Raw genomic sequence first — 10,752 nt, 5'->3', positions numbered from 1 at the left:
ACACGTGACGTCAGTTCCCCTCATCGTGCTGAGTGTTTTGATATATGACTTGTCCATGTTGTGCTAACTTTTTGATTTCGCTAATTTTGGGGGCGGGGCTACAAGTGACGTCATACATTCTACCCGCGAGAATCAGAATCTTTCTCAGAATCAGAATCTTAAGAATTCGATTCTTCACAAAATTGGGTTTTTGGACTGTTGGTGGCGCTAGAGGGCTTTTTTCAAAAGGGCTGTTTTTAGTGATTTTTCCGTTATAGCGCCACCAAGTGGCCAATCGCCGCGGTTTTTGAACTGTATTTATATGTCAAACTGTATTTTTTGAACTGTATTTATAATGCCACGGCATTATATGTCAAATTGTTTGGTATTAAATTAATGGTCTGAATTTTCTGCCTGATGTTATCGATATTTCCATTAAAATAATAATTTATGAAGTCATTACTGCTACAAATAGATGTGTGCACTTTGACATTTTAATGCCTGGTAAATTTTTGTACAGTAGTAAATAAAAATTTTGGATTATTTTTATATTCATTTATGCTGAAGATATACACCGATCTAGCAGCACTAAGAGATTTTTTGTAGCAATGACTGCTTTCCTTTGATTTTGCTAATCAAAATACTGGTAATTTAGTTTGACACAATTTACATTATAATTTCCTAGATGATTTAAAGTTTGCCTGTTTACATTGTACCAGGGTGGAGGTTTTTTAATTATTTTCCTTTTAAGTGGTGCTACAATATCTAGGGTGTAGCAAAACATTGACTCTATATAGTCAAGCACCTGATCAAGTTCTGTGGTTTCACATGGTGATCCAATCATGGATGGGAGATTGTCTGTAAATCTCTGCAATAGCAGCAAATGTACGTTTAACATGTCTCCAAATGTACGTTTGCCACAATGGTGATGTGGCAAACTGCAATATTACATCCAAAGTGCTAATAAAAAGATAGTCTATAGTTAATTCGAGGGTTAGAATGAGATCAAGAGTGTGATCTCCATTTTGAGTGGGTCCTATTACATTCTGGTTAACCCCTATCGAATCTAAGATGGAAACAACTGCTGTTTTTAGAGGACCTTCTAACTTATTAAAATTAATATCAAAGTCTCCAAAAATTACTGCTTTGTCTAAAGAAATAACTAGGTTTGAAATTAAATCTGCAAATTCACAGAGTATGAAGAATTTGGTCCGGGAGTTCTGTAAATAACAATTAGAGGAAATGACTCGGTAGACTTATTTTTGTGGCTACACAATATGTTAATATGAACAACTTCAAATAAGTTGAACAGGTGTCTAAATTCTTGCTTGACGCCTAGCTTATCATCATGAATAACTGACACCTCCTCCCCTGACTGGTGTGGCTGATGTATATAACTATAACCAGGCAGACAAACTTCCTTCAATGTGACAAACTCGTTTGGTTTGACTCTTAAACACAGAACACTAAACTTCTGATCAGTAATCATTTCATTACCCATAAGAGCATTAGATGCAAGAGATCTTATATTTAACAGTCCTAGCTTCAGATCAAACTGCTGACTGTGAATTCACTAGGACCTAATTATATGCTAATAAGGTTACTAAAACAAATTTTCTGAGTGTTTATAATTTTTTGTTTAGCTAGGGAAACAGACACAGTCTCTATATTGTGAACCATGTGTGACGATTCAATGCAGTTAGCAGATGGCCGGATTAGCAGCTACATTAATTCCTTTTCACTGCTTCTCTCTTTCTACTCATCCCAAGGCATCCAGAAATTGTACCAGCTCTGATTGTCTTCAGTGCCATGAAGATTTTGGACCTCCACTGAGATAAGGCTGACTCTGTGAGGATCCTGAGGCATCTAGAGATTTACCAGCTCCAGTTGGACTCTGCTATACTAAGAGGAGATGCCAACTCCACGTGGTTTTTGAGGACAACAATCCCCTCATCAATACAACATTTGTCAGACTCTATATTTATAATCACACCATCCAGTGTCACCCAAATGAGGATGGGTTCCCTTTTGAGTCTGGTTCCTCTTAAGGTTTCTTCCTTTACCATTCAAGGGAGTTTTTCCTTGCCACTGCCACCTGAGTCACCGCAGACTCTCTCATTGGGGATAAATACAAACACTTAAATATATCTAATATTAATCTTGAATTTTTGTAATAAAACTTTATAATATTCTTTATAATATTCTTTATATTAACCTTTTGCTTTATGTTTATGTTCTGTAAAGCTGCTTTGAGACAATGTCAATTGTTAAAAGCGCTTTAGAAATAAATTTGAATTGAATTGAATTAGCCTGCTTGTCTGCTCCCTGGCCGTGGTTCTGGATTGTCACAGATTAACTAGGCCTGTTACTAAAATATAGCGTTCAGCGTCAGTACATAGTGCATAGTTAAGCTTGGCTATCAGCTGATTGTCAAAAAATTTCTAACCCAGCCCATCAGCTGATCTGATTCCTAAGCACTCAATTGGTCCCTTTCAAACAGGGTGCCCTATTTAAATGCATTTGTCTGCATGCATCTGTCTGCTTGGCTGTTTCCTGTGCATTGCTGCAACCCACCTCCTCCTCTAGCTCCTCCTTGAAACTTTTTGTTTAACTTAATCAATCAGTGTCATTCTGTTGTCACTGATGCATGCTCTGTTCTAAATGGGGGGATTTTGTTTGCTGCTTTCCCAGTTTTAAATGGGAGATTGTCCCCAGAAGCTGCTGCTGTTCCCTGACTAGCTTTCATGGAGCTTATGAAAAGGATGGGAACTCAGAACAGAGCCATACTGCCAAATGTAATTTTAACAATCTTGTAAATAAAAATTTCAATACATGTCTAAAAGAATTGTCTATTTTGTTTCAAGTGGTCCTGACTGAACTATGTGCTATGCTGCAAGAAAGGAGCACCTTCCTGAGTGGGATGGACACAGGCCAGCCTTGCCCTCAAAAGCGCTCCAATTATCTATAAAGCCTACATTGTTTTCGAAGCACTATCTGGACATTCAGCAGTTCAGCGACCATAACCTGTTGTAATCTACTCGCCATGCTGCATTGGGATAGGGCCAGAGCATACTACATCATCGGAAATCACCTTCCTTAATTTACACACCTCTACAATATTACTCTTAGTAATCTCTGACTGATCAAGGCATATATCGTTAGCTCCTACATGGAAAACTACCTTAGACCTTTGCCCTTTTCTAAGACCCTAATATTATCTGCTATGTCAGGCATCCCTGGCTTCCGGAATACACCTAACCAGTGCTGCTGGAGCCCCTAAAGGCCAAGCTAATTTCACATGCCTTAAGATGAAGTCTCCTATAACCAGAGCTCTTTCAGGTTTCTCAGCAGGTGCTTCACTGAGAACAAACCTGTTAGACATGTGAAGCGGAGAGGAGTGGTGCTCCTGTGGGCAAGCCTTAGCGTTAGCTTTGGAGGATTACTAAGTCAACCAGATTTTTCCCTACAGAAACTACACTATTATCGCTATTGCTCATCCCTTCTAGTGTCTGGATGCGTATCTCTAAAACTGAAATCTTCTTTGTCAGAGCTACCTAACATGCACTTATCATAAGTAAATTTAACACTAATGATAGAGGAAGAATTAATAAACATGCTGCAGCTCACACACTGGACAAGCTGAAAGTTTGTCATACTTTTACATACCTTTGGCTTGAATCAGATCAGAATATTAAAGACCTTTTTGAATATCCAAAGGGCGTTTCCTCCGCTGGCTGTTTGAAGACAGGAAACAAGTATCTCTCAAATAAGAGGAATAAAATGAACTGCGATAAAGAAGTGAAGAATTTAATAAAATTAAAACTTTTAAAATAAAAAAAAACAGTACAATTTAAACAGAGAATGGTAAACAGTTCAAACCAACAAATAAGCAAACGATTCAAAAACAATTCAAAAATAATAAATAAGCAAAGGATAAAAAAAAAAAAAAAAAAAAAAGAAGAGTTTGCTGCCAGCCATCAGCTTTGAGCTAAATTTATCAAGTACAAAAACAATGCTAATGCTATGGGAATGCTCCTCACAGAAAAGGTGTCTGAAGCTCTGTGTGAAATCACACCAATCTATAGGCTAAGGAGGTCCTGTGATGAAGCAGTGTGTGTCAGCAAGATCATAAATTGGCATCCACATCACATTAACCCAACTTCTACTTGTCTGAAGGACACACACTGCCTTTATCCTCTGCCGATGCTTTCTCTCACTCACTACGAGAAACGGGCAGGGGTGGTGGTACAGGCTTATTGTTGTCAAAGAGATGGTGCTTTACACCTCTCCTCTTGTCTCATTTAACCATCTCCTCTTTTGAATTCCATGCCATTTCAGTCACATCTCCAATCAACCTTGTTAACATTGTTGTCTACTGTCCTCCTGGTCCCCTAGGAGGCTTCCTGGAAGAAATGGAAACACTGCTTAATGGTTTCCCTTCTGATAGCTCCCCTCTCACAGTGCTTGGTAATTTCAACCTCCCCTCTGACAAGCTTCAATCTTCTTCCTTTGACTCTTCTCGACTCATTTGCCCTGACACTCAACAGCTACATCCCCACACACAAAGGAGGCAATGTCTTGGACCTGGTTTTTACCCATCTTTCTCCAGCTACAGACATGACTGCTACCCCACTACACATCTCCAATCATCACCTGGTATCCTTCACCACCACTCTCCCTATCCTACCTAAAACTACCTCTCACCCCCTCGCTCTTACCCGCCGCAACCTTCACTCTGTCTCCCCTTCTTCTGTTGCTTCTGGCACTCTTTCTTCTCTTCCCGATCCTGAGTCATTTCCCTCACTACCCTTGGACTCAGCCACAGATACCTTCCTCTCATCTCTTTCCTCAACTATGGACTTTCTCTGCCCTCTGTCCACTAAACAATCGAAGAGAGCTAAGATCATCAGAGAGAAAGTGGAAGAAATCACAGCTTGATGAAGATCTTGATTCTTACCATACACTCCATACACTTACCATACACCACACACGCAGACTCTTCACTGGTGTTCCAAAGGGCTCAATACTTGGTCCTCTTCTTTTCTCCCTGTATACTCACTTTTCTCCCTGTATACTCACAGAAATATAATCATGGATGACTGCTCATCAGTTAAAGTTCAATCCTAGCAAAACTAAACAGCTGTTCATCCCAGGTGATTCATCCCCAGATCATGACCTTGCTATATCCCTGCACAACGATCTGATCTCCCCTTCAGTCACAGCTTGCAACCTTGGGGTAACCATGGACAATCAACTGTCCTTTTCCTCTCATGTTGCTAATGTGACTCACTCATGCCAGTTTCTTCTCTACAACATTAGAAGGATTCACCCATTTTTGTCCACACAGGCTGCTCAGGTACTTGTTCAGTCTCTTGTCATTTCAAGACTGGATTACTGCAACACACTGCTGGCAAGTCTATGAATGAACGCAATCCGTCCTCTGCAAATGATCCAAAATGCAGCTGCATGGCTTGTTTTCAACCTGCCAAAGTTCTCGCATACCACCCAGCTGCTGCGATCCCTTCACTGGTTTCCGGTAGCTGCACGCAATGCTGGACTACAAAGCCAAAAACAGAGCAGCCCCCTCTTACCTCAAAGCCCTCATCACTCCTTGCACTGCACCCCGCACCCTCCAATCTACCAGCACTGCTCGCCTGGTTCCACCATCTCTCAGGGTAAGAGGCAAGTATACTACAAGACTCTTTTCTGTTCTGTGGTAGAATGAACTTCCCCTAGGGGTCCGGACAGCTGAGTCACTGTATTTTCAAACGGCGGTTGAAGACCTACTTATTCAGGAAACACGTCAACTAGCACTTCTTTCCCTATCTTCTGCATTTATTTAAAAAAAAAAAAAAAAAAAAAACACCTTTTGAAACTTTTTCATTGTAACTTTGAACAATGTTTTAAACTCATGGTATCTTAAGTATGTAACCTAGTGAATCAGCATTAATGTATCCAATGAGAGAGATTTAAGCACTTATGTACGTCGCTCTGGATAAGGGCGTCTGCCAAATGCTGTAAATGTAAATGCATGTGAGGATGCCCGGACTGTGGCCATTGAGTCAGCATCTCAAACCCTTCTCAGGGAACCAGGTCACATACCTAACCTGGTGTGGTTCCCTTTCAGAACTTGATGCTGTCATGGCTGACGCTACAGGAATGCCAAAGAAGCACAGTCCAAAAGGAAAATTAGGTCCATAATCCTGACTCAGGTGGCAAAAGTGCAATATGCATTCCACCACCTACAGGTGGAAAATTCCTGGACCTAAACCCCTGCCTCAGGAGAAGCCTGCTTCCCAATCATGTACTCTGGCAATCACTCAAATCTAATTTCTACCTAGAGTAAGATTTGGTGCACAAACCTGAACAGAGGATGTGAACACAGACTGCCCTAACGATAGATGTAGGGGACCACCATCGAGGACCGCTCCCCAACCCGAGAGGGAGGCGTCCATCAGAAGAATCTTGCTACAATGACATGCTGTAAGAGTGGGACCCAAGGTGAGAACCACGATTTGTCCACATAAAAGGGTAGGAAGCTTGTGAACCTGAGAAAGATGTCTGTGGGGATGAAAAACCCCTGCTCCTGAGACAAAGTTTAAATAGTATCATGTGTAGCAGACCCAAAGGAATAGCATTGGATGCTAGGGCTATGAGCCAAGCACCCTGTACACTGCAGAGAGGCACTGGCCTAGATGTAAAGCCAGAGGCTCACCCTGGGAGGGGAAATACGATCTACAGCCACTTTCTAAGATGTGAAAGAAGTTCCTACTGGAGGAACACGGTTTGTTCTGTGCCAACAACACTGGGCAGCACACCCTGAAAGGAGGAGGACAGAAGCAAACAGGATTCTGTAGCATTTTCCCACAGTATCCAGAACACACTGTGACACACTCAGCAGAAACTTCCACACTGCCAAGTGGTCTGAGAGAGGTGTTACAGTGCACACCTGACCTAGTGCCCTGAAACAGCAAGTTGACAGGGGCTAACCCAGGAAGCAGTGACACATAAGGAGCAGGAGAATGAGTGGTCATGGCTGAACCACAAGGCACCGTAGAAGGCAGGGTAGGCATCAATGAAGATGGGCATCCCTGGAAATCCTGGCCCTCAGGTGTTAGGATTCCTGTTTGACTGCAGACAAGCTCCTTTAACAGGTCATTTTTGTATGCCTGCAAAACTAACACTGGGTGCAGCACTGCACTGGTTTAACCTGTGGGATTGTAGGCCTTCCCTATAAGGCTGGTATGGAAAACAGGGCAGACTTTCTCCATGCAGCTGATAAAGTGGAGAGAACCCTGCACTTATTTTTAACCCTGGGCATCGTCACATTATGCATTGTTCATCAAGGTCCACAATGCCTGAATAGTCAGCAGTGGCTGAGAACAACAAACAGGTAGAATAATGGGAGATGCCTGCATAGAGGTGGAATGGGGCGTGAAGTTAGGTAGCAATTGTCAAGCTCAGAGTGGATAACATGAAGCATTCATCAGGCCAATCTAAGCTTAGTAACAGTGTGATCACTTCCAGGAGCTTTTCAAACACCATAGAATATGTTTGCAATTTGACTGCTGCTTGCTCCTTATTGCTCACATTGAACTGTGAGTGTGTCACAGTCCAATAGTCCAATGCAGACAATAATAATAATTTCTCATTCGGATCAGATGAATTCAGAGGAATCAGAGTCAGTTGCTTGGCTGGAGTACATCCAAACAAGCATGGATTGAGATAATTACCTTCAACAAATGCCACCAGCTGTTTTCCATAAGCAATTCAGTGGCAGACTGCTTATCATTGTCCACATACTTGTTCGTGTCAGGAGAAATCATAAAACAAGCTTCTGGAGCTGAAGCAGAGACATTAGAGTCAGTAGTTAGGACAAGAGAAGGGACTCATGTGTCTCTTGCTCAATTTCTGCTAACTCAACCTGCAGCCTCTTTGACCAAAGCTGAAGAGCTTCCTCAAAGAATGCGGGACTCCAGCTCCCTGGAGAGCAAACCGCTCACCATGATAAAGAGAAAAAAAGACCCTAGTTTTTATATATATCTTCTTATGCCCTAGTCTTAGACAGTAAGACAGACAATCATGAAACATAGCTTGGAGAATTTATTTCCCATATATAATAAAAAGAAAATGTGGCAAATTAGGCGAGCTTACAAAGCGAAAACTGTTGTTACCATGTAGAATGAACATGATGCCACGACAATCATTTTATCAGTGGGAAATCAAAGATTGAAGGCTACATACATCTCATTTACACCTACCTAAAATAGCATCTAAACATTACGTGTGTTGCAGAATGCAGAAATGCTCAAAATGCAGAAATCTTCCCACCCGAAGATTAACATCCTGCCGGCTCATGGCTCGACTTAGACAACTCAAATAGAGGTACAGACTGCTCAAACATAAACCTTAAAAAATCAAACACTTTGAAAAAACTAAGATCTCACGATGATAGTATTAGTAATGCAATGCTTCTGCAATATATAACTTCACTTATTGCTTGCTTTGAAGAAATGGCTATTCAAATTCGAAAGAATTACGTCATGATCGCAGAGATTTCCATGGCTGTTGAATTCAATGCTGAAATTAAAGAATGCAAAGAAAAGAGCTCAGAGATGAGCAGGGCACTATGAGGATTAACTGTATCACAAACACCTGGCGAGTAGAACATCTGAACTCGAGCGGTATAAGAGAAGGTAGAATCTCCGGATTAACAGCATGTATGCAAAGCATGAAGAGGAGCCCCGCAGGAAAGTCTTATTGCTGAAATTGCACCGTGCCTGGTTCAGAAACGAGAGGACTATTGAAACCGACTCGGCAAAAAGGAACCAGGGAAACCAAGGCAAATGATGGTGGGGAAATACAGGGATGAAATATATATATAGTCTTCTGAGATTGAGATAGATAGATATATATAGAGATAGATATATATATATATATATATATATATATATATATATATATATATATATATATATATATATAAAAAATGATAAATTATCATGAATGTACATATCCTATTCTAATAAGCAAGGAAATATATCGATCCTACAGTGACTTACCAATAGAATGTAAGAGTATCTTTGATAAAATTAGAGATGTCATTCCCCATGTTGACAATGATTCTGAAACACTTTGACGCTGACTTACATACTGAAGAAATTTACTCTGCGCTTCAAAACCTTAAGATAAACTAATCTCCTGGCACTTATGGCCTCACGGCTAATTTTTTTTTGTGATGATTATTTTTGTTGATTCTTAGTGATGGACTTGAGGCCCCACTATGAATCATGGTTTGATTACATTCATCCCTAACCCAGAGAAAGATCAAAAAGGCATTTGATATAAATGAACATGCTTTTCTTTTTAAGTCCTTACAACTTTTTGGTTTTGATTATCAATTTTTTGGCATTATAATTGATTTAAAAAGATATGAATAGTTCAATCTCTCTCCCTTTTGGTACTACACAAAGATTTCCAATTGTCTGTGGAATGAGGCAGGGATGACCACTATGTTAAATTTATTTTAGCTGCAGATATGCTGTTAACTCTGGTTAATCATGATTTGTTGAGGAAGAATTTAAATGCATTTGGAAAAGCTTTAGCAATTAGTCAACTAGCAGATATCGCTATATTATTTTTACAAAATAATATCCCAGTTAAAGAGAGTGAAATATCTAGGCATTTCAATTTCCAAAGATTGAAAAAAAAAAAAAAAAAAAAGTTTAGCATGAAAGTAAATTTTAAAAATAAGCTACACAAATTCAGTGGAATCTTGGTTGCAGAGAGATCTATCCATTTTAGAAGGATTCTTCTATCAAAAGTACTTTTTTTTTTTTTTTTTTGCTGGATCAAAAGGATGAGACAGGAAATATTAGATTTCATGGTTTCAAATTAAAACCAGGATTTGCCTGTCACCCAAAGCAGTACTTTACTGTCAATGCAATACCCTCAGGTATAAAAATGTTAATGAGATGTTCTCTGTCTTATTCCAAAATTAGTTCAGTCCTTCCCTCATTATATGTTGGTGATATTAAAATTGAAAGCAAACAGTGTACTGAAAAACATAAGAAACTATCATCCAATCATGCTACCCCAAACACTAAGGAATAAATTAGATCATACATTTGAAAAATAAAAACTACCAAATTATTCAAAACAGCCTATTTAAAATGTCCTTTTCTTCCCAAAGCAAATGAAATGCACTTGAAAATGTGTATTATTAAATATCCTTCCATATATTTCTGATCTCTGAAGATAGAGAACATATATTTTTCCTATGTCAATTTTCACTTTGACGATTTCACCAGAAATCGTGGTCAAGATAACAGACAGAAGGTCAGGGCAGGCGGCAAAATAATCGTAAAACAGCAATACAGAACAGAATAACAAACCCGGGAGTAGTCACAAAACAGGAAACGCTCAGACTGATAACCGTGGCAAATCGAGACTTCGCACTGAAGTCAAGTTCAAGTTATATAGGCGTTGGGTGATTGAAAGCAGGTGGCGGTGTAATTAGTCCCTGTAAGAGGATTATGGGAGATGCAGTCCGGAAGCTACTAATACTCAGGGGACGGTTCCCTCTGGTGGCGATCGGGGGACGAGGCAGGCGCCTCAACTATGACAGCATTACAGGACTGGCTGGTGGAGAAGCAGGTGGTAGCTGACAATTTCACTCTCACTTTACAAGCTGCATGGTACAGAACAACAAAAGGGTGCTCTGTTCTGTACGATTTGATTAATTATATCATATTATTAGTGAAATACTTTATA

This window comes from Tachysurus vachellii, chromosome 17 (assembly GCF_030014155.1).
Source record: "Tachysurus vachellii isolate PV-2020 chromosome 17, HZAU_Pvac_v1, whole genome shotgun sequence".
Lineage (NCBI taxonomy): Eukaryota > Metazoa > Chordata > Actinopteri > Siluriformes > Bagridae > Tachysurus > Tachysurus vachellii.
Note: the sequence above shows the minus strand (reverse complement) of the source record.